At 42.3% G+C, this 25,832-nt stretch overlaps 1 protein-coding gene across 2 annotated transcripts in view; it reads left to right on the top strand.

Annotated features, from left to right (window-relative positions):
* Nucleotides 1-25,832, top strand: part of LOC118971619 (uncharacterized) — a 605,019-nt gene that overhangs the window by 139,760 nt on the left and 439,427 nt on the right. Inside the window, exon 5 of one of the 2 annotated variants that reach the window (XM_073239455.1) lies at nt 24,134-24,235. The exons of the other annotated variant lie outside the window; for it this stretch is intronic. The gene's annotated coding sequence lies outside the window, so the exon portion shown is untranslated. The remainder of the gene's footprint in view (nt 1-24,133; nt 24,236-25,832) is intronic. 2 annotated transcript variants of the gene reach the window in all.

The following is a 25,832-nucleotide window of genomic DNA, read 5'->3' as shown; positions in this document are numbered from 1 at the left end:
ATTCCTCCTGGAGAGGAAGAGGGGCAGGAAAACTTCATGTAAAGTATGGAAGATACACTCCAGCCTTGAAGGATGGACAGTAGAAGAGCCTATGAAGGCAGAACGTGAGGAAGCATAGAGCCTTCCAGCTAGAAAAGCATTTTTCCCCTCTGCAAGCATTTCCTGAGTGTCCACTGTGGGTCTTAGGTCTGCTAGGCTCTGGGGGTGAGGTGCCAACAAGATGCAGTCCCTAACTGAGGGAGGCACCCCTAGCCTGGAGAGATGGACACCGGATTGTTAGGCAGGAAATAGATATGAAGGGGGTGGAAAGAGAATAAGGCTGATGCCGGGGTTCTTGTACATGGAGTCGAAGCATGAAGTTTGCAAACGCTCAAGGTAGGCAAGCAAGGGAGAGACTTTTATTTAGAGATAAAGTGAGAAGAAAGGGCTCCTGGCGCATGCCAGGAGGGGACAAGACAGTCTATGGTTGGGCTTGTCTAGGGGTTTATATTTTAGGTTTAACTGTGTTCATTTTTTATTGGTCCCAGCCTGAACGTTGTTTTTTGTTTTAACCAATTCCACTGAAGATTGCCTGTATTCCTACTTTGGTATTTCCATAGGAGTTTCTTTGCACATTGTTACATTGTTCTGACAGTAATTATCTTATTTTGCTTCTTCCAGAGGTCCTCATCTTACTCTGTCTAAATGCAAGGTCCCTGTCTCAAGGCCAGCAAAGCCCACTAGAAGGGACTCAGAGTTAACCAGTTAAAACTAGAGAGCCAGAAAGATTCACAGAGTTAATGAGTTAATCAGTTAAAGCTCAAAAGGCCAGGAACAACTTGGCCTGGAATGTTTGAATATTCCCCAGATAAAGAAACCTCTCAGCATAGCCCATGTCTTCATTGTGTCAATTAGATCATAACACTGTAAGATTGATTTACTTTAGCCTGCTAAAAGGCCCAGCTTATTTTTTAACTTAACCTATATGCTGTTTTTTCTTTACTCCTCCAGCCCCTAATCAAGTAATCTGGAACCTGGGCAAGAGATAAGCATCATAATTTAGCAAACAAGCCCAGCTATAAACAGCATAGAAAAAACAGGAAGAATTCCATCTTAAAGCTAAGATTGTATTTTAAAACCCAGGAAGTTAAGAAGATTCTTAACATACTCTTTAGCAAACAGACAATAACTCAGCCCACCTTGGGGGCCAGGGCAGGTGGTCTTGATTGATATTCTCCCAGAGGGAAGTTGCTAACCTGGGAAGAAATCAGAGCAGTAAATTTCTTGTGTTAATTTTGCAGAATTTCTTGGAAGATTGACAAGAGAAGAGACTTAATGTCTCATCAAATGATGAACGTTTTGGGACCACTTAACAAGTCTACATCCCCAGCCCTTTGTCATATTCCTGAAAAATCCTTAGTAGGGGGAACCCCCAACCTTTCAGCATGTACTTCTCTCTGAGGTCACCCACTTTCTAAGTGTGCAGCCTTAAATAAAACCTTCCAGCACCTCTTCCTTGAGGTACCCCACACTCCCCTCTCTCTAAGTGTGAACCTTCTTGCCTTAAATAAACTTTTCACTGCTCAATTTATAATGTTTTGTCTCTGCACTTTTCCAGTGGTCAGTATCTTTATTACTTTGCCTTGTCGTTCTAATCCTCCAAATTTAAACTCAAACCTTGACTCTCTCTATCCTATTTCAGATAAGTAGGGAGGGGCTGCTGAGAGCTCAGATTTGGGCTTGCAAATTACTGTCACAAGGGTGACCTGGACGGAACTGCAGCTTGTGGTCATGCTCCTTAGCAGCCCGCCTGAAAGTCTCCTTTCTTTGCCTCATGGAAGTTCAGAGAACATAATCTCACTCCATCCAGTGCTCTGCGGCTCCCCCAAATCCTGGGGTGGTAGGGACTCAGTTTCCATGCTATGCAAACCCAAGCAGACACTGGACAGCAGGTGACACTGGCTTAAGGAGTTAGCGGGGAGGTGCCCCATGCCGAGTAGCAGTTCAGTGAACTTCCTTTATCATTCTGTTGTCATTCTTGCTTTGATGAATTCCTTCCTCACTTTGTACTCTGACTTTCCTGCCTCTCCAAACTGACTTCCTCCCAACAGGATGGCTGTCAGCTCAGGGAGAGTTAGGGTGGGAGGAAACCACCAGGGCAGTGGTCATGGAAGTTTTCTGTGAGGAAGAGGCATTCTGGGTGGAGACCAGGTGGCCAAAAAGGTGAACAAGGAACAAGTAGATTCACAGACTGAGAGGCACACAGGTCAGGTATGGGAGTGACGTATGGCACAATGGTGACTTACAGTAGTTCAGGCTGAATAAAGGTGAGACAGGTGGGCCGGTGGGAGATACCGAAAATGAGAATTGTTTTAGGAATGGGAGTAGAATGTAATAGAAGGGGTACAGGGAGTAGTAGGTGGTGGCCTGATTTGCACTCACTTAAAATAATACAGCTAGTAGCCGTCAGGCTGGGGGGCAAGTGTGCTATCTCTCCAGCGCAGAGTCTACTGGAGGCACAGAGCAGCACTAGAGAGGGGGCAGGAGCCAGGAGCGAGGTGGCATTCATGGATGTTGTGAATCACTGTCTCCTCTTGTCCCACAATGCCATTTATCTCCCTTCTCATTACAAACCCGGGGGACCTCATTCCTGTGTGACAGTCTTTTACTTCCTTACTACTGTGGGGCAGGCTGAAGAATGAGGACCTTGGCAAGGGCAGGGGGTCACCTTTACAGTATGCATCATGTACTGTGTTACCCACACGCTCTCGGCTGTGGCTTTAGCAGGTTGTGTAGCACCTCTCAGCCTTAGTTTCCTCATCTATACAAATGGGAATGATACCACATTTAGAGTTCTTCATCTTAAATAAAGTATGAAACACTTCCCAGGGCTTGGCACATGTTAGAGATCTAAGAAATATTCCCCACCCTGTCACCAGATCATAGAAAATGGACTTCCCTGATCAGCTTCCCTTTCCCTGTTCTAGCCCTTGACCTGAAGGAGAATGACATGTTCACTGCACTGTGCTGAGTTCCAGGTGGGGACTTTACCCCTCTTCCCACAGTAGAGAAGGTCATCCCTGACCTTCAGGCACCACTAGCCCAGAAGACAAAAAGGGTCTTGGTCAGAGCCAAAAGTGGAGCTGAAACAGGCAAAATCATTCTGTAGTTGGTGTCCAGCTGGCACAGACAGGATGTCATTTGCTGTGGATAAAGGACAACAGTCAATGCCAGCCCGACACCCGGTGTCTGCCTAGGAGAGCTCCCGCAGTCCTCAGCTCACGCACACTGACCATTTCCGTCCCCCCTGTAAGTGCACACAGTGGTTCCATACAGTCACTCCACACTCACAGATCATGCCATCCTGCTCCAGTATCTGTAAGATGCTCTCTCCGTGTAGAATGCCCTTTCTATCTTGTCTTCCTGGCAAGCCATCATTTATGCATCAGTGAAGGTCCCCACAGTGACCTTGTCCACCAAGCCTTTCCTCTGCCACTCTGTCATCCTCTGTACCCTCAGCACTCCCTAGCATCCTTCTCCTCTGACACCAAGCACAGTGAACTGCTCATGATTCACTCTGACTCTCTGAGAGGCTGTCACCATCACCACAAGGAAAGGCAGGACACTTCATTATTCCTGGCTCACCCGCCATCCAGGACACAGCATGTCCAAGGATAGGTTTGGGAACTGCTTGGGGAGGAAACAGAAGACCTCTGTGTGTGGCCTCCTCTGTTCTCCTTTGTGTAGGCAAAGTCCATTTGTCCTCATTGTCATTGTCATAATGCCTGTTTTAAGCTTAGAAACTAAGGCTCATGCAGAACAAATTACAAGATTGTAAACACTACTGACAAGTATGGGAACATTTCCTGAAATCATGCATGTCTCTTAATGCCAAGTCTAGAACTCTCCAGGATATCTGCCTCAGTCTATTATTGTGCATCTCCCTCTCTCCCAAACCAGGCCCTCACATCTGGCCACAATAACTAACCCCCTGGATTCCCTGACACATGCGAGGGTAACTATCTCCATAACTGAAGCAAGCAGCAGATACTTCAGGCTGTGATTATTTTATGATGCAAACAGATCTCATTACCACTGGAATCCTCCTCAGTCACCACTGTGCCAGCCCCCAAGAGTGTGAGATCACCTTTCTAGGTCTGGATTATCTAGGTGTGAGAAAACATTCCTGTCCTTATTTCCCTCTAGTATAGGTAAGATGGAGACTTCCAAAATGATCTTTCCTAACCCAGAACACACTACGAAGTAGGGGCCTATCGTTCTCAAAGTCTAGCTCCAGGCCGCAGCATCACTACCATTTGGAAACTCAGTAGAAATCCGAATTCCCAGGCTATACCTCAAACCTACCAACAGAAACCCTGAGAGTGGGGCTCAGAGATCTGTTCAGTGGCCCTCCAGTTTGAAAACCACCAGGCTGGAGGAAATACAAGCACATGGACTAGGTGAAGACATGTGAGCCAACAACCCCCTGCTGCTCAGATCCAGCCCCTTCTGCCCATGCCCTTGCTGAGGGCCCTGCCCAGTTACACCTGCACTGACTCTTCAGCTCTTCCTGCCCCTTATCTCTTCTCTGCTCATAGTTTCGCATGAGGACAGAAGTCAGCCCCACAGTCCTTCAGAGAAAGACTATGAGCAGGAAGTGGGGCCAATAATCCATCTGTGTCCAAACAGTGGGACCCTGTCATCACTTCAGATCCCATAAGCACAGAGAATGCTTTCCAGTCACTGAGATACCTTCTGTTTCCCTCACCACCCGTGGGCCTGAGGGTCCGCTCTTCATGTACATCCTGTGTGCCCAGCTCTGCAGGGTTCATTCATCTGGGCTACCCCAACAAGGATGCCCCTCCCAGCACAAGTCTCTCCTCTTCCATGAAGGCTGCTGACATGGCCCCATGTCTGGCTTTTATCTCCTTACTATCTGTATTTAGAGACAGCTTTCAGCATTTGGCTGCTGCTCTCCTATGAAACTAATAATCCTTCGTGCAAAAGGTCTGCCCCCTCCAATTGGATGGTGAATTCTTTGTGGACAGGAAGCATGGTTTACAACTGCTTATATCCACAGAAGAGCCCAACACAGTGCTTCTTAGCCCTCGATGCATATTAGATTCACCAGGAAGTACTTTAAATAATACTAATACTGAAACCTCAGCCAAAGTTATTCTGGGCCAGTTGGCTTTGGGTGGGTCATAGCGAATTGTAAAGAGATCAGAAGTTACAGTGATCAGAAGTTACAGGCAGAGTAGTGAATTGCTGACCAGTTGCCCCCATTTTTCCCCCATCCTTTCCCTCAACTCCCCTCCTCCCCCCTCCTCCTCCATCTTCTTCTGCTGTAAATGGTGATCTATGAATTTTTATTTATTTAATTTTCCTTAGCACATAGTAGAACATGGAAAATTATTTGGAGTAGCTGCTTCTAATGATGAAGTTGAAGCCATCTAACATTAAGTGCCAGTTATTTCTCCAGCATACTGCTTTTACTGGCATAGCCTTTGGAAAACTGATCTCCATGGCATCGATGAGGCATGGGGTGGTCCCAAGCCTCAAAATCACCCATTGGCCCAATAGCTGAGGTTCTGGGTTGGAGTAAAGAAAGGACTGCTACAGAGAGATCAAAGTGCCCTGGGGTTATTTAGCTTGTGGGAGAGCAAATGAAAGGGGTTTCTGTGAGCCTTGGGGTCAATGACAACAGCATGGCCATCTGTGTGGCTGCTCTATAGTTTACAAAACACATTCACAGCCAGTCCTTCACTTGACCTCCCAATGGTGCAGGCAAACAATTGTGCCTAATTCAGACACAGGGAAACAGAGGCTCAGAGACCTTTGAGTGTATTTAAATGGGTCTCAAAACTTACAAATGCAAGCATGGTCCTCTTTCCACTGCTTTTCAGTGCCTACTGCATTTTACCTTAAAAGAGTTAAGCTGTGCTTGGAGAACAGGTATTCGACTGCTAGGGTTATACTACAGAGAAAATTTTATTCTTTATATGGACTTAAGTTAAAGTGGGATCACTCCTTTATCTGAAGAAAAATAATATTCTTTTAAAAAACTAGACTGGACAGCCTGTCCGCCCAAACGTTCTCTGTTTTGGACATCGCAGTTACCGTGGATTTCACTGTTTTCCTCCACCTGCTGGACGTGGCTAGAGGAGCCGTGGAGGGAGCAGGGTGCTGCATCATGTTAGCAGCCCTGGCGCCTTGCTTCTTGGTTACCTGTGCTAGGAAACCGCCAATTTTATGAGGTTATTTTTCTGATGATCTAATTCCTCATGGTTATGTGCATACAGGTAACAGAAATATGTTTACACCCTGAAGAAGACACTGCAGATAAATTCCATGGCTGTGACTTCTTTACCTTTCCTTCTCTGACATGACATTACTCAGTTAGAGACTATTACAGAGCACCCAGCACAGCCACCCACATTTGACTTTTATAGCTACGTAAATCAATTTATATAGCGCTTAGTTCAAAATGTGGCCAGATAATTTTCTGACACGATTCCCAACTGAGCAGTCCAGGCGTCTCTTCCAACCCTAACAATGCCAACTCTCCCAAGCTTTGCCTCTTCAGCCCTTCCCTCCTCCCCCTTGTTCTCTTTCTTGTGTCCACAGAATGTGTCCATGCAGACAGGCCAGGTGAGGCTTCCTGAAGCACAGCTCCAACATGATCACATCCTAGTCAAAAATCTTTTGCAATTACCCATGCTGATAGAATAGGGCCTGTCATTCTGGATACTCCACAATGTAGCCTAGGTCTATTCTCAGTATAGGGCAGGGGCTTAAGGGAGAAGGCTGTGAAGCAAGACTATTCATATGTGAATCTCAGATCTACCAAATCTGCTGCTCACTAGGCATGCATCCTTGGTTACAACACTGATTGCTCCACAGCTTGATTGCCCTGTCTGTGTTACAGAAATAATCATAGTGTCTGCCTTGAATTAAGTGAGGTGTTTAGTACCTGCTACAGAGAAGCTCAAAATGAATGCTATTTATTTATTATTATCATCAGCATTATTATTATTTGCCCAGTACAACTTTCCACTATAATCTTAGTGCACCCCTAGTTCCAGTCTGTCCCCTTCAGGCTTCCTCATAGCTTAGCATTTACTGCCTGGCCCATGCTGTTCCTTCCAACTGAAATGTCTTTGAGGTACATAAAGCTCAGAGAAGGAAAATCAGTCTAGTTCTGTGGTCCAGGACCAACTGGTTGGTGGTGGTTACCTGGAAGGATGAGTGGAGAAAGCTTTTGTGTCTGTCTTGATTCAGGGAAGATGGGAATTGGTGGGAAGAGGCTGTAATCTGTTATTGTTGGGGAATCAGAAGCCATGTGAAAGTATTTGCCATCCAGGCCTAGAAGATCTCATCACCAAGGTCTACTTCAAAGGCAGCATCTCCTGTTTCCCACCTCAAGGTCCTTGAACATAATCACATTTGCAAGGTCCCTTTTACACAAGGCAATATATTCATGGATTTCAGGAATTTGAACATGGAAAGTCCTTAAAAAGCACATTATTTGCACAATATACCCCATAGAATAATATAGGTAATATTAAAATCTTACCTAGTGCTTATTACATAACAGGTACTGTTTCAAGTGCTTTCTGTAAATGATTTAATCATACCCTCAATAGCACTAATAAGGTAGGTACTATTGATCAGCCCTCACATAACTGAAGAAATTGGAGGCACAAGTGGTTAAGGAGTTTGCCCAGAGGACAGCAGCAAGTGGCAGCAGAGCCAGGATTTGAACTGGGCACTCTGGCTCCTGAGTCCATGCTCTTAACCACTAGGCTACGTGGCATGTTAAATGATTCATATTTGTAAATCTGAGACTATAAGAGAAAAATTATCTTAGGACTTGACATTCACTTGAGCTTCTTAATACTCCTCCTCAACATTCACATGTGTATATATTGTCTCCACATGTGTAGGAATGTGCTGTGTCATGGCCCAGTTTATTCTAGGTCCTGGAGTTATGTTTTATTATCTGTAATTCTTGCTGATTTCTATGACTGGAGTCTTCTAGTTTATGTCAGTTTTCGAGGGTTCATTGTTCTTATAATCAATCAGGATCCATGTTTTACACGTTTCATGTAGCATTGATCGGACGAGGGTCAGATACCCAAAGACCAAAGACCTCTGATAACCACTGAGTACAGGCTAAGAGAAATGCTCTATGTTCCAAGGGTTTTCTATTGGCCTTGATGCAAATTGTCCTTGACGGTTATGCAGGACTCATTGTGGTTGAATCTAAATGGGACACCATCTTCACCTCGATCTGCTTCACAGGCAACATGAAGCGTTTTTAGCTTTATGCTCAGAGTAATGGGGAGTCATAGAAAGTTTTTAATAATGTGGGCAAAGTCATTATATTTAAGTTTTGGACAGGTCACTTTTGCTGCAGCTAGGATGTTAGACATTATGTCAAGTAGATGGCCATTTCAGTAGTTTAGGCAGAAGATGATTATAGTTTGGACTAAACCTGTTGGAGATATAAAGAAATAGTTATATTTAAGAAATGTTTAACTAGTACATGTCTTGGTAATGAATTGGACAGGGGAGATAAAGGAGAAAAAGTCCAAACCACCATGCTTCTAATTCATGTCATTGGATAAAAAACAGTGCATTAGGGATAGTTGCATCTTAGCCCTTATTATAGTTTGCATCCTTGAGACAATAAAGGACATGTTTTGCACAGGTAATACCTCCCTGTGGATTAGGCAGTTGACATGCAGCTGTGCACTGTGCGTGAGCTCTCCGGTTCTATGAGAGAGCAGCTGTGCCCACTGATGGTTAAGAAGAGGCTGAGAAGGGAAGCTCAGGGCACTCCTGGGCTGAGAGGTGCTCTCTGAAGAGGGCATGTTCTGCACCGGGGAAAGGCGGCAGGAAATCAGCTCAGGAGGGGGCGGGTGGGGGTGGTTGGCTCATGAATGATGTGTTACAGTTTGGTAATTGCCCTCTGGGATCTGGAGTTGCCATTATCTCTTACACGGTAATGAACCTGTGGGATGACACTACTTTTCTTAATCTGCTGAATTCTATTGATTTCATTTCAGTCACTCAAGGGAAGAGGGAGTGGGAGAATGAACTCTCCTGCCATTGCAGGAAAAGCAGCTTCATGGCTAAGGACCTTTCCTTGACCAGATAGTCTCCTTAAGACATGCCCACTGCATGTTGGGATGCAGAGTATGAGCAAATGTTGAGGGGCAGGAGTGTGTGTGAATGCAGTCTAATCAAGAACAGTATTTCGTAATGAAAGAATTGTTTTTTTCTGATCATCTGAGCTAACTAAAATGTGGTTTTATGAATTGTGTTCAGACTATTAGGTACTTTATAGACAGCAGTGATAAAGCTTTTATGTATTGCCATCAATTACGTACCAGGAGGGTGTTGACACTGGTCCTACATTGTCCTTGATTTCCACAGCTTACCAGATGTGCAGCATCAATGCCACTTGACAGGTGAAGAAACCGAGGTTCAGAGAGATTAGGTCACTTAGTAAAAGTTATCCCACTGGTAAAAGGAAGAGGTTGAACTCAAACATAGGTTTTCTAATGACAAATCCAGAGAGAATTGACTCTCAATTTCCTCTAATATTCAGAATGCTGTAGTTATAAACAAAATTGTTATTTCATAGGGAAAAAAATGGCCTGGTGGGCATGCAGGAGAGAGGTATTCCTTCCTGGGAGCTCCAACTCGCCTGGTCCACCTTCTCCCTGGGCTGTGCTCTCCTTTCCTTCCCAGCCCAGGGGGTGGGGCCCAGTCGGAGGCAGTAGACAGGGTCCCATGTCCTTTGGAGTCCTGGGCCCCTGCCTGAGGATCTCCTCTTCAGATGGGGTTGGTCCCTGTCACTTTGCATTATCAGATTGCAGTTCTCTTTGGGAAGCACAGTAACAACTCTGGTAAAATAGGAATCCCCATGTCTGTCTGATATGATAACCAAGCTTATCTGTGAGTCTTTCTGCTGATGTACCAGTGGTTTACACCCACTCCCAGTGTCAGTGTAGAGCTGGACCTGCTGGTGGGCAGGTGTTCAGATAAGTGCTAGCACTTACCCCTAAAAGGCAGGCTAAAGGAGGAAACCAAGCGTCTTCATGGAAAAGGAGTTCTTGCCCAACCAGGTGCCCTGGCTGTAAGCCAGCACACCCAGACTTAGAGCTTCAGCCCACAGGGTGGCTCAGGCATCTCAACAAGGTAGCTGCAATTCAGCTCCATGAAGCGATTACCATCTAGCCTATGCAGACACACACCAAGGTTGGAGAACCAGCCTCTTGGTTTGATAATCACATGGCAGTCTGTCCACCACATTAGGAACCCTGGGGCTGGGGCTGGCATTGCCCCAGGAATAGGAGGAATTTCCACTTATTTTCACCTTGCTGTCTGACTCTGCCATGGGGTTCCTGAGATGGATAAATGTGGGGACATCATGGAAAGAGGAGAGCCAGCTCTCTCTGGCTGCTGACATTCTTACATCCCTGCCACTGAGACCTCTCATTGCTGGCAACGTTCCCTCCACTCAGCTCCCAGACATGACTCCCTTTTCCTGTCTTTATTCACATGCCTCTTCCCCTCTTGCAGGTCTGTCATCAAATCTGTCCGTCTCCATCTCTTGAACAGACTCCCCTGCATTCTCTTTCTCTCCCTTCCCTCACGGGACACTCGTCGTCTTCTTGTCCCACCTACTCCCATGCACACACACACACATACACTTTTCAATCCTCTGTCCTTTTTCCCTTTTATTTTCCTGTTTGTGTCCTGCTTACCATCTTCCCCATCCTCATCTTCATTGCTTACCTCACTGCCCTTGTCACCCACAGTCTGCCTTTGTCCCCGATCCTCATCCTACCTTTGTCCCTCTGCCTCTCTCCTTCCTCTCCCTGAACATCAGCCCGAAACACTCACCTTCAGTCAGATGCATCTCAAATACCAGGTTTCCCAGACATTCTTACAAACAAATAAACACTCCAAACTGTCCTGAGGTTAGCATTTCTTCACATCCCGAATGTGAGCTGCTCCATTTACCTGGATCCTGGCCATCACCTATCCCACTCAGTACCTCAGAGAGCTAGTTCTTGCTGGGAAATAAAAGTTAACATACTTGGAAACCGCAGAACCGATGCTCCTGTTGGATCAGACACTGAGCAGTGCTGGCATGTTTTCTCAAGGCACGACGCAGCAAAGGCACTGCCAGGGCCTTTGTAAATATGGGAGACATTTTTCCTCTGCAGGGGTTTCTGCTACAGGCCTTGTGGGCTAACAGACTTATTTAGTGTTTATTTAAAGCCATCCCAAGACCATCTTCTCCCCATTCTTGGTAACAAGCATGTGTCCTAACTCCTGTAGGAAGCATAGCCAGCTTTTCCTCATTAGCTTATTTTGCTAAGTACAGCCCTATGGATCAGTGAAAAATTGAAGACTATTTTCACTTCAAATATAATTCACAGGTATCCTGGCATTTAAAAAGTATCTCAGCATCTCAGCACATGTATCTCAGCATCTCAGCACATAAGGATGAAAAGCTGGGGCAACAAACGGCTATAGGAAGTGACTCCTTTCCTCAGATCAGGCCTAAAGTGTGGCCACAGCTGGAGGATGACTGTTCCCTGAGACGCTCTGTCAGGTCATCACAGAGTCCAGGCTGTTTTCATTTATGAATGAAATAAAGCATCTTAAATAGAGAACTGTTTCATCCCAAAGGTACAGTTCTTTTGCAGAAATGTTTTTACTAGATCTGGAATTAATACAGGAAATGATTTAATGTTGCACAATAATGAGAGCCCGGCTCACTCCACTTCCCCGGGGAACTAACCCTTTCGGTGTGGACGTGGGGAGCTGAGCTCTATCCGCCCTCTCATTCTATTTGGTGTTGTGCCTGAGAACCTAAGGAGAAACCTCCCCGTCCAGGGGCACAGAACCCCAGAGCGGACCTGGCCCTGCTCGGTTCCTAGGAGTGTGTGAGTGTGTGTCTCTGCCTCAGCCACAGGAGGTAGGACTTGATCGGGCGCAGAGAGAACGGTCAGTGTGAACATCCAGCCTCATTATCTGGAGTTGGCAAGGCTGTGGGGCAGGTAGGAGGCTGTGGAAGGTCTTACCAGAGGACACTAAAACAAAGTAGGGTGTGATATAAAGAATTAATGCTGTGGGCTGAAAAAGGCTCGTGAATTCTATGGATAGGCTTCCTTGAGGTCCATGAAAACTGGGGGTGCGTCAAATATAGGAATTAGGAACACAAGATTTCTAAAATTAAATGAAGACATGGCCTCATAATAGCTTGAAGAATTTGACTTCAGTAAAAATTAACCTATGTATTCTTTATTGAAATACTCATTTTTATAGCTCTGTCTACCACATAGTTTGTAACAGTCTTTAGGTCAGCAACCTCATCAGAACTTTGCACATAGCACAAGTAGAAAATGCTTTCTTATTTTTACACTAATAAATATCTGAAATGATGGTTCTGCTCATCTTCCCACCAGGACCCACAAACCAGCAGCTATTGGAAGGTGAGCGCACAGCCCACACGGGGCTCCAGGCTATGTGGCGCCCTCACCTGGACCTTGCTCTCTGCCCCTCTCTCCAGAAGCAGGAACCGGCCCCTTTGGGCCCTGCCTCTGCCTCTGCCTCTGCTTCCTGGGTGTTCTCAGTCCACTCTGTCACGTCCTGTGTGGGCACCGTGAGTTTTGGGTGTCTAGAGTGGAATGTGATGACAGGAGTCACAGAGAGGAGCTGGCGGGAGGCCTGTTCAGTGTTCTGATGGATGGACATCAGGTCCTGCCCCCTGTTTTGCACCTTCAGTGACTGGGGCCCTGTCCCAGGTTCCATGGGGGACTTAAATCCCAGCTGTGGCTGTAGGAGAGACACTCAGAAGCCCTGTGCATCTGGACTGGTAAGACCATGTCTTGTCTGGGTGGTAGGTCTCTTTAATGTCTTTGTGCACAGTAATTCTACTGAAAGACCATGGAGGAAAAAATAAATTCTTATCAAATCTAGACAAAGCCAAGAGGCTTTCTTTCTTTTTTAATCATCATCACCCAGGAAGAGCCCACAATTGTTGAAAATTTCTCTCTCCATTAGTCCCTCTAGTGTGATATTTGAAGGGCAACTCAACATTTCTGTTATCTAGAAGCTAATAGCTCCTGAACCATCCTCCATATTAGGAAATATCCCCCTTCTATCTGGGGCTGAGCTGGATTCAGAAAAGGGGTTTGGGTTAAATCAGGGCCAGTGGCGGAGAAACCACAGGGCTTTTATATTGAGCTTCTGGGGAAAGAATCTATCTTTAGATGCAGCTCTGAACTGAGGTTGAGTGTCTCAGTTTCACCTGGCCTGTGTGGGTTATTCTCCCAGGGGCTGTCAACCAGTGCCGTTGGGAGGACTGGAGAGATTTGATTAAGTAGTTTAGTTGGCAAGACCACACCCAGATGCTTATGTTGGCCAGCATAAGTATCTGAGGGTGCTATGAACCCCTCCCTTGAGCCTTGGGTAGAGACTTACTAGCAAGCCTGTCTTTTCCTCAGTCTTCCCAGCTTCACTCATTCATTCTTGGATCAATTCATCCCTCTGATCATCTACCAAGAGTCATGCATTGTGCAAAGACCAAAGTCAATAAAGCATGGCTTATTTGCTTGGGTTCTACTCCTAACTACTGTATTTATTGCGAGAGGCCTTGACTAAATCACATAATCAATCTAAGCCAAACTTAATTAACAATGAAAGGACTCAGTAACACCAACCTAATACTTAAGGTTGTTGTATTAGACAAGCTAATGTATTTAAAACTGTTATACAGTGCTCAATAGGTACTAAAAATGATAACAGCCATCATGACCCTCAAGGTGGAGTGTCTAGCCCCAGGCAGTGCATAGTTTCTGGGATCTCCAGTGAAAAGGAACATGAAAATGACAGGAGCCAAGTCCCAGGCATGCAGATTTCTTGGCCCTTCCACAGAACATATTTGAAATAGACTCTATTTCCTAAACTCTAGCTCATGGGCCAAATGTGCATTGGGGAGATCACATGGGATTCAAACTACTATTTCACTTTTTTTCATAGCTTGTGTAGAACAAGCTATTTTTGCAAAGTATGCTAAATCATTTCCATGGAAACCAGTTCATCATCTGGGACTCAGCTCACCAATGCAGTAGATATCTTTGGAAAAAATTGACTAGGGTTGTGCCTAGACACGTGTGCATTTGTTTTCAGGCAAACACACACACAATCCTTTAAACACCTTTTTTTGCATTAGAGTATTTGCCGTGGAGATTGATTGTTGCTCAGAAAACTACGGTATCAGTCATGTGCATCAGCAAAGCTTCTATAGTATCAGAGTCTTGGTTTGCATTCAAGCAGGTTATCAGCAAAGGGAGTGGATCCAGTGGTGAGTTAAGGATAGAATAGAACCAGTGGGTTGTGGGTAGTTATCACCAATGAGGAAATTAAAGATGAAAAAGGACAAATTTGGGGGAAAACAGCCCTGGATGCCAGTTTCCACTATTGGTGTGGATGAATAATGACATTATGTTACCTGAAACATATGCTCTAGCTTAAAAGTGCTCTTTCTTCCTGTCACAGCACAGCATGCTTTAGATGATGTGCCCTGCTCACCACAAACACACACACACACACACACACACACACACACACACACACACACACACACACACACACAGCATACACTCCATGCAAATCTCAGTATTCATTTATCATTTGCTATGCTCCAAGCCCTGTGGCAGTGCTGTCAATTGTACAAAAATTGGAAAGGTAGGGCACATCCCACAGAGAATTTTAAAACTAACAATAAAGGTAGATAAATATCCAAATACAAGTATGCAAGTCCAGGCAAAATTCCACAGAAAGGCCATTTGTTAAGATGATAACTATACAGCCTTAGTCAACTCACTTAGCTTTCAATATTTTAGTTTTGTCATCTCTAAAGTGGTGGTAAAGATACATAAAATAGTTTTAAGGAATGAATAAGTTTCCTCCAAAGGACTAGGCAAAGGTAAGGGACAGGGATATAAACAGTCTGCAGGGGTCAGAAAAGCCTAATTGTGGAGGGACAGGCCCTGGATTCAGGCAGTCAGATTCCAGTAGACAAAGTATTTAGAGCATATTTCAGCCACAGGGGATTGCATGAGCACAATCAGATGACAGAGTGCTGCCTGCTTGGAGGAACAGTCAATAGCAGTGATAAACAGGAGAATATATATGGGAAGAGAGGGCAGAGGGGACTGGGAAGGTAGGCTTGAGAACTCCAGCCATGGAGAACTTGTGTGCCCAGATTCCAACTAAATATGGGTATTTCCTTATAGTTGGTAGAAGACATTGAAGACATTTGAGCAAACGCTTGATATAATACATAGCAGGGGCACAAACACACAGACCTCAGAATGAGGTCAATGTACAGGCACTTCATTTTCTGGAGAAGTTATTTTATTATCATTAAATTAATATATTCTCTACAGGTAGGCCCTGCTTGGTTCCAATTTTGCTATAGGAATCACTCAACCTACTGTTTTATAACCACAGATTTTCAGTTATGCTAATTGTATAGCACATGAACTTTAAACATCTGATTAAGTAAAGCTTGAGAAAAATTGACATGGTTGCAGGATAGAGGATGCAATAAAGACTGGAAGAGGACACGTATTAGGAAGGGTGAGTTCCACACCTCTATATATCTCGACTTCCCAGCACCAACCTTCTGGGTAGAACCTGGGCTGCGGGCTGCAGCCATGAGGCTGGACAGTCCACGTGTGAGGGGTTTGGAGCCTGGAACTCTGTTGCATCAACTGCTCATTTGTCAACAACCAGCTCTGATGACTTCTCCTGGATGATACATAGGGTACAGAGATGTTTAAGAAGAATGTTACTAGGTGTGCAGCCCAAGCGCAAATTCTCTATACAGAATCAAATCAGAGGAGTAAACTTTGCTTGTCCATTGCTCTATATAAACCACATGCAGAGCTTTGGGGGAAATCCAAAAGATATAACATACCTTCCGGCCTTCAAGAAGCTCAGAATATAGGTGAGGAAGCGGGGCATAAACACACAGAAAAAAATGTAGTGAAGGGATTAAGTTATAGTAGGAGAGATGCCTCAAAATAGGGTATGATAACTGCCGAATGAACTTGAGTACCAGCTTCTCTACTAGCTTACATACATTGGTTAATCTCCTTGAAAATGTTTTTCTCACTTAAGATCCTAAAATTAAAATGATTATCTTCTCTTCCTTACCAGATGTTTTTGAGAGTCAAATAAAATCAAAGAAACAGAATTTTAGAATGAAGGGATTTTGATAATATTAACCATTTCTTCAACTTCCAGAAAAGGGAAACTGGGGCACAGAGGCTCTGTGAGATCATTTCCAAGGTTACTGAGCTGGATTTAAATTGATATTATAAATTAATTTTTTTAATGTACATATATTTATCCCATAAATATGCATTGAAAGCCTATGCTCAAGTTCCTGTTTTAGGCTTTGCAGACAGAGTAGTGAACAATGTGGACATCATGTTTTCTTACTTCTAATAACTCATAGTATCTCAGAGAAGACATAGCTGTTAGTGGGATACAGGTATCACAAAGGGAAAGCATCTGACAGAGGTACCAGGCCTAGCCCATGAGGTCAAGGAGGGCCTCCGAGATGGGCCATCTAAGCTCAGAGAAAAGCAGAGAAAAGGTAACACACCTGTGACTGTGGGCAAATTGAGACTAGAACACATATCTTTTGAACTGAATGTCAATGTTCTTTCTTTAAAATTATCTTACAGATGTTGGACTTAACCCCTCCTGTAAATAACTAAAAAACTAAACTATATATATAATTACTAATATCATGCACTAGACAACTGGCAGTGATGACTGATTCTTGAGTTAAGGAAACATGAGGTGAGCCCCACAATCACCTTGGTTTTCCATCTAAAGGCAATTCAGGACCAGAGCACAAGCAAAAGGAACCAAATAGAGCCTGAAAAACTCGCTATGCTGAGAAGACTGAGATCAGAGTCTAGGGAGACCAAGGTACCTAGGATTTGCAGATAAGAATAGCATAAAGGAAGAATCTATGCAAAAAGGCAACATCAGAAATCTACATAGAATTGCCTTGGAGAATTTGGTTAAATACCAATCTGCTTATCCATAGGGTGAAACACAATAAGTCTAGGCAAAATCAACTTCTGAGAAAAATGGAAATTATAAGCTCTAAAATTCCTAGAGCTTATACAGGACAGAGAATGGTCCAACTCTCATCCAACTAAAGTGAAGACCTCATTAAATACGTGTGACATTCAGTAGTCTGTCTGATATTCTAGACATTTCAAAAAGCAAGCCCTGAGAAGATCAAAATAATATGCAAGTAATCTAACTGCTTGTCAGAGCATAGTCTGCCACTCCATGGAGGGATATAATGAAATACAGTCACCAAAACTGTAAAACTTTCAGCAAGCAACCAAAATTATTATCTAGGCAAAAATCAGGAAAATGTGATCCCTTCAATTGATGGAAAGATTCAGAAATGAAACAGACATGATGGAATTAGCAGATAAATATATTAAAACAGCTATTGTAAACATGCTCAGTATACATATTAATTTAAAGGCAAACGTAAGTATAATGAGAAGAATGGAACATATGAAAATGAACCACATGAACTATGTAAGGATAAAAACTATGATATATAACATAAAAATTTTACTGGATGGAATTAACTGCATATTAAACAGTTTCAGAAAATGAAAGATTGCAAATATGAAGATATAACAAAAGAACTAATCCAAAATAAAACACAGAGATAATAAAAAGACTGGGAAAAAATGGAGTGACAGGAATCTATGGAGAAGTAGCAAAAATACATGCAAGTGGAGCCCTAGAATAAGTGGAGGGGGCAGAAATATTTGAAGAAATAATTTCAGAGAGTATTTAAAATTGAGTAAAAATCAAAAAACCATACAATCAAGAAGTCCAAGCAAGAAAAAGAGAAACGAATCAAAGCAAGACACATCATCACCAAATAACTGAAAAACAATGATTAAAAAATTGTTAAAACACTCATGGCAAAAAGTGTATTACTTATAATCGGGTAGAAACAGAATGGCAGTAGATTTGTGGTCAGAAATTAAGCAAGCCAAAAGACAATGGAGCAATATTTATGCATATTTAAAGAGGTAAAAGAAAGAAAAAAATAACTCGAGTTCTCTACCCAGTAAAATAACTCTTAAAATAAAGGGGAAGAAATAGAATTTTAAAATAAAATAAAGCTGTTGAAATTTGTTGCCAGGAAATCTATCCTATAATAAATATTAAAGAAAGCTCTTTAAGAAGGACTATGGTGTCTCTGAAAAGAAATGAAAACTACCTGGAATCATGTTTTCCTTATGAAAGATATTTTTCTCATTAAAAATATTCTTAAAATATATTAGAGAATAGTGACATCATCAAATGGTGAAATAGGGTGTTTCTGACCACATTTCCCCTCAAAGGAAGAACAACCAACATCTATTCAATAACAAAGTACTGCTGCGAATCCTAGAACATGGGGGTGAGACTGAAGCCCCCCTTGCACCACAGAGACCCTGACAGACTGAATTAGAAGGTAAGAGAAGTGGCTACCTGCTGATCCCATTGCCCCTCCCCTAGGTCACTGCAGCGCTATGTAGGCAGGTCTCCCCTGCACCTCTGGACCTTTTCCTCCAGTGGGAACAGAGAGCCCAGGGGTGACAGTCAGCCCTCCAGCATGGAACACCCTGTAGGAACCCCTACCCACCCTGTAGGAACCCCTACTCTAACCTCACCCAGCAGGGATTGCAGGGGACTCTGCAGGCTCAAATACTAGCATCTGACTGTGATGGAGGAGGGGACAGGGGCTCAGAACAACCAGCTCAGGAATCTCGGCCCTGAGTTCATGCTTGCAGGGCCCAAGGAGCAATCCCAACCAGAGGCTTTACTTTGCTCATCTGCAGAACTAAGTCAGTGGTGCACTCAGCAGGGAGCTCAGCCATGAAAACTGCACAGTAGAAGTTATCACTTTGCCATTTTCCAAAGCACAACCTTTTACTAACTTCCCACTATAGACCAGGTGTTGTGTAGAAGCTGATAGGTAGTGTGTTGGTGAAGAGGGCAGGCTTTGAAATGCAAAGTTATGTCTCAGACACCCACTGACAACACCAAATACTCTTGGACAGCTGGAGCTCCCATCCATTGTTGGTGGAAATATAAAGTGCTGCTTCTTACAAAACTTAATCTGCACCTATTTTATGACCTGAAAGTACACAGTGACAAAATAAATCTTGTTAAACAATATTCATAGCAACTTTATTCAAAATAAATTGTCAAAAACTGGAAAAAGCCCAGAGAATGGATAATATATTTACGTGATGTAATGCTATTCTACAGTGAGAAGGAATTCACTGATAGTTCAAACATTATGAGTGAATCTCCATCTTACATACCATCTGCATTTCCACCAGCAATGTAGGAGCATCTCTGTTGCTCCCCATACTCACCAGCATTTGGTGTTGTCAGTGTTTTGGAATTTGGTCATTCTAGAAAGAGTGCAGAGGTATCTTGTTTTAATTTGAAAATCTCTATTGACATATGATGATGACCACTTTTTTGTATTTTTATTCAAAATCTGTATGTCTTGTTTGGTGAGGTCTCTTTTACAGTCTCTCCTCCAATACTTAATTGCATTGTTTGTTTTCTTATTATTGAGTTTTAAGAGCTCTTTATATATTTTGATGTCAGTCCTTTATCAGATATGTACTTTATAAAGATTTCTCTCACACTCTGTGGCTTGTCTTTTGATTCTCTTAACAGTATCTTTTGCAGAACACGTCTTTTAAGAAGTTTTAATAATTTCTTTCATGGGCTGGGCTTTGGTGTTTTATCTAAAATTTCATCACCAAACTCAAGGCCACCTAGACTTTCTTTTAACATTACCTCTAGAAGCTGTATAACTTTGCATTTTACATTTATATGTATGATCTACCTTGAGTTGGTTTTTATAAAGGTGTAAGGTCTGTGTCTAGATTGTTTGTTGTTGTTTTATGTTGACATCCAGTTGTTCCAGTACCATTTGCTCAAAAGAACATCTGTTTTCCATTTAATTGTCTGTGTTCCTTTGTCAAAGATCAGTAGAATATATTTGTGTGGGTCTATTTCTGGGCCACTATTGTTTTATTGATCTATTCTTTCATCAATCCTACACTGTCTTAATCACTGTAGCATTATAGTAAGTCTTAAAAGTTGGTAGTGGCAACCTTCTGATTTTTTTTTCAGTATATGGCAAAGTCTTTTGCCTTTCCAGATAAGTTCTAGGATCAGCTTGTTAATATCCACAAAACCACTTACTGGGATTTTGATTATTATTGAGTTGAATTGTGCCTCTGCCAAATATATATTGAAGTCCTTACCCTTGGTAACTGTGATCATGACCTTATTTGGAAATAGGATCTTCACCAAAGTACTTGGTTGGGTTGTAATCCAATGTGATTGATGATCTTATTAGAAGGGGAAATTAGATGCAGGGTCTCTGACAATGCAGATAAACCAGGAAAAGATGGTCCTGTGACAATGGAAGCACAGGTTGAAGTTATGCCACCACAAATCAAGGAATGCCCTGGGCTATAAGAGGTTGTAAGAGGCAAGGAATGATATATCCCTAGACTAGGTTTTGGAGGGAGATGGCCCTGCCAACACTTTGATTTCAGACTTTTAGTCTCCAGAACTGTGAGAGAATATAATTTTGTTGTTTTTAAGACATCCAGTTTGTGGCACTTTGTTACAGTAGTGTTAGGAAACATTAGTTATGTCTCTTTGGCATAAGGATTTTCTTGAGTTGGTTATTTTAAAGAAACAGCAGACATAGGAGAAGCTCTGAAAATTGAGTAAGGGATACATATTTATAAGGGAAATCTCCATTTGTCTCCCTCTCTGTTCCTGAAGAGAAGGATTACTGGATCTCCAGAAAGGCTTTTCAATGGAGAAGGAAAGGATCTAAATCTACACAACCACCTCACCTTGCTTACTGTGTTTTGCTTCATAGATTCAAACTGGCTCTTCCACCCCAATATCTTCTTTTGCCTTCAGCTGGCAATGGTATTTAAGGTGGTGGCTTGGGCCTTTTCAGAGTTACTCAGGCATCTGGGTGTCTCCTCTGTATATAAGAGGTGAACATGCTATTAAACTTCTGTTGGCTTTTCTCCTGTCACTCTGTATTTTATTGGTGGTCTTAACCAAGTACCTAGGAGGGTAGAGGGAAAATTATTTTTCTTCCTCTACACTAATCTTAAGGAAAACATCTAGATCCTGCTCTTAGTATGATGTTAGTGTAAGTTTGTTTTAGTGTTTTTATCAAGCTGAGAAAATTCCCTTCTTATTCCTAGTTTGCTGAGAGTTTTTTTTTTATCATGAACAGTTGTTAGATTTAAAAACAAAAATGCTTGTCTGAATTTACTGGTATGTTCATGTAATTTTTCTTCCTTTCCCTGTTGATGTGATGGAATACATTGATTAATTTTTTTTTCACTTATCTTGAGACATTTTCTTGACCTATGTGTTATTTCTAATTATTTGGGTATTTTCCAGGTATCTGTCTGTTGATTTCTAATGTCATCCCATTGTGATCTGAGAGCATACTTTGTAAGATTTCTACTTAAAAATATTTTTAAGTGTGTTTTGCAGCCCAGAATGTGGTCTATGTTGGTGAAAAAGTTTCATGTGAGATTAGGTAGAAAATATATTATGCTGTTGCTGGAAACAGTTGTGTATTACATGTCAATTAGGTCCTGCTTATTGGTGGTGCTGTTCAGTTCAACTATATCCTTACTGATTTTCTAGATGCTAAATCTATGTTTGACTGGTGAGGGTTGTTTAAGTCCCCAAATATAGTGGTGGATTTGAATATTTCTCCTTGCAGTTTTATCAGTTTTTGCCTTAACTATGTTAATGCTCTTAGGCACATACACATTAACAATTACAGCATCTCCTTGGAGAACTGATCCTTTTATTTTTCTATAATAACCATTGTGGGTAAAATTGCAGTATTTCCAGAATCTCTCACCTGGCTTTAGTGCATCTGCATATCAATAGGTGTTTCCAAGGGTTGGAGAAAAGTAGTCCATCTCCATATCAATAGGTAATTACAAGGGCAGGCAAGGGCTTATCTAGACAGGAGAAGTTGGGTGGAGCTGTCTTCTGCTGCAGCCAGGTTGAGAGAGAGATGAGATGACTGCTTGTAAGCAATAAATGGGTTTCTTAAACTTTATTTCTCTCTTTGACTGATTTTGATTTCAAAAGTATTTTTCCCTGGGACTTTCCCTCCAGAGTTACACCCATTTTATCCCTGAGAATTTCCTTCTTCTGAAGTCTGCTTTATCTGAAATTAATATAGTTAATCTAGCTTTCTTTTGATTGGTGTTAACATGGTATATCTTCCCCTATCCTTTTACTAATCAATCTGTGCTTTATACTTGATTTCATGTGAACAATATATAGTTAAATCATATATATATATATATATATATATATATACACACACACACACACACATATATATATCCACTCTGATAGTCTCTTTTAATTATTATAATTAATCCATTTGCATTTAAAGTGATTACTTATATAGTTGGATATTGACCATATTGGTAACTATTTTCCATTTATTATCATGTTCTTTGTTTCTTTTTTGTCCTCCATTTTCTTTCTTCTCTATTTTAATTGTGCATTTTATCCAATTCTATTTATTCCTCTTGCTTACTATATCAACTATTTCTTTGTCATGGTGAGACATGACAAATTGAGACATGTTTTTTTAGAAAATGTAGTGGTTGGTATTGAGTTGAAACATACATCTAAAACTAAGTCCACTTTTAAATAACCTTATACCACCTTATAGCAGACTTATATTATATATATATATATATATATATATATATATATATATATATAAATATGACTAATCCTGAAAGAGCAACAGGAAAGAGGGTTGCATCAAACTGCATACATCTGGAGAAAAGAATAAACCTCACAGAACAGGGTAACATACCAATATATATATATATATTTATCTTTTTTTGAGGATTGGAAGCCTTAAAAAACAGAATCCCCAAATTTTCAGTGGAAAATCATTCACATATCTTATTTTGTGGTCTATTTTGTCCCATGGTCAGATTGAGATCTTTTTTGAGGATGCCCGCACTTTCCTTTCTTTAAGTGTGTACTTTTAAATAAAGCTTTCTCACTGCCTAAATTATTGCATTTTGTCTCTTTCCTATTTCATTCTATTTCCAAGTCTTCACTCTGTCTCCACTTTACTCCTAATAAGTAGGGAGGGGCTGCTGAGAGCTCATATTTGGGCCTGCAAGTTCCCATGGCCTGGGAGACCCAGATGGAACTGCAGCTGTGTGATCTGCTTTTAGTGCCCTTCCTGAAAATCTCCCATCTTTGGGAGGATCTCAGAACATAACCTCACTCCCATCCCATACTCCATGGCTCCCCCAGATTCTAGGGTGGTAGGGGCTAGTCCTTATGCTAGACACAGGATACCAAGTGACCCTGGCTTTAAGAGTTGGCAAAGGAATCTTCCCTAGGCCAAGAACTTTCCCTCATTCCCTCTGTACTTTCCTGTTCTCTGCTGCCTGCAAGGCAGCTGCCATTCCCTGCTGCTCTTGCTTTAATGAATTCCTTCCTTACCTACACTCTTCTGACCTGTTTGATATTTCTTTCTCACTCGGAGTCAAGAACCCTCCCCTGCCCAGGTTGAGGTTTCTTCTAGTGCTTCACAGAGAAAGACCTCCCCAGGTGCAGCTGCCCAGCAATAGGCTGATTTGAAAAATGGATAGAATGTGACAATAGATACATAGATGTGTGGTAGGGCATGCATAGTAAAATGTTAGTGATTTAATCTATGACAGAGGAGGCAAGAATATACAATGGGGAAAAGACAGTTTCTTCAATAAATGTTATTGGTAAAACTAGGTAGCTGTGTTCAAAATAGTGAAACTGGACCACTTTCAAAAATAAACTCAAGATGAATTAAAGACTTTATTGTATGACCTGAAATTCTAAAATCCCTAAAAGAAAACATAGTAAAATATTGGGCATCAGTCTTAGCAATATATTTTTATATCTGTCTTCTCAGGAAAGGACAACAAAACCAGAAATGAAATGAAAAGGCAACTTACTGAATGGAACAAGATATTGGCAAATGATATACCCAATGAGGAGTTAAAATCCAAAATATGTAAGTAATGCATACAACTCGATGATTAAAGATGGCAGCATGAGAGGTGAGACAGAGACTTCCTCCTAAAACCACATATAATACAAAAATATGATCAATATGTCTAATCCTGAAAGAGCAACAGGAAAGAGGGTTGCATCAAACTGCATACATCTGGAGAAAAGAATAAACCTCACAAAATAGGGTAAATACCAAAGCTGTGGCCCAGTGCAACCCAAGTCCTTCCCACAACCCAGTTCACTGAGAGGAGGAAGAGAAATGGAGTGCAGAGGGAGTGGAAGCCTGGGACTGATGAATACCTAAGTCTGGAGATCTGCTCTGGGAGTTCAAATATACATTTCATGTTGCTTTCATAGTACTCTCATGATTAGGGGGTCGGAAAGCTAAGACAGGCAGAATAGCTGGAGAGACTGAGATTCCAGCCACTTGTGGAAGGCAGGGATCCATATCTGGCTGCTCTGGGACAGAAGAAAGGCAGGCAGTCTGAGAGACTTCCTAAAAGTGAGAGGGCTGCTAAAGGGGGCAAGGATTGCACAGAGCTTACTGCTCAGGAGAAAGGACAGATAGACAAAATTGTCCAGGTGCACTCTGCCCAGCAGGTTGGGAACTTTCTCGATCTTCAAGCACACAGCTCGAAGGACACCCTCCTTGATATACAGCCTACTGCGCCTTTCTCCCAGCCAGCCCCACCTGGCCCACAAACTGGCAAACCCTACCCTGGTGTTAGGCCAGGCAGAGGGAAGATCTGTCTACAGCAAATACAAATGCAACACATAGAGGTTTATACCTGTGTGCTTGGCCTACTGGTTCTGACAGTGGAGGCAGGCATAGCAGCTGGGAAACAGGAAGCAGCTCTTTCCTCCCCCTAGGCATCAATACTGCACCCCTGCAACCCCGGACATTGCTTCAGGGACTGAGCAGCTCCAGAGAGTAGAGCTTCTGGATGTGAGAAGATGCCATATACAAATATGAAATGCCAAAGAAACCTGGTACAAAGTGAACTTATGAATAGAACACCTGAGAAAGATTCAAATGAAATCAACCTCATGAATCTTCCTGAAAGGGATTTCAAAATAAAAATCATTAACATGCTCATGGAGGTACAGAAAAATATTCAAGAACTCAGGAAGGAATTCCAGTCAGAGATCCAATCACTGAAGAGAGAAAATGGAGGATATTAAAAGGAGATTAGTTATGGTGGAGGGAACGATAAATAACATAGAAATTAGAGAAGAGGAATGCAAAGAAGCTGAGGCACAGAGAGATAAAAGGATCTCTAAGAATGAAAGAATATTGAGAGAACTCTGTGACCAATCCAAAAGGAACAATATTCAAATTATAGGGGTACCAGAGGAAGAAGAAGAAATAAAAAGAGATAGAAGGTGTCTTTGAGGAGACAATTGCTGTAAACTTACCCAGTCTGGGGAAGAAGATAGTCTCTCAGGCCATAGAGGTGCATAGATCTCCCAACACAAGGGATGCAAGGAAGTCAACACCAAGACATAGTAATTAAAATGGGAAAGATCAAGTATAAGGACAGACTATTTAAAGTAGGCAGGGAGAAATAAGATCACATACAAAGGAAAGCCCATCAGGC

The sequence above is a fragment of the Manis javanica genome, chromosome 6, assembly GCF_040802235.1.
Source record: "Manis javanica isolate MJ-LG chromosome 6, MJ_LKY, whole genome shotgun sequence".
NCBI lineage: Eukaryota > Metazoa > Chordata > Mammalia > Pholidota > Manidae > Manis > Manis javanica.
The sequence above is the reverse complement of the archived record's forward strand: the minus strand, read 5'-3'. Positions and strand labels throughout refer to the sequence as shown.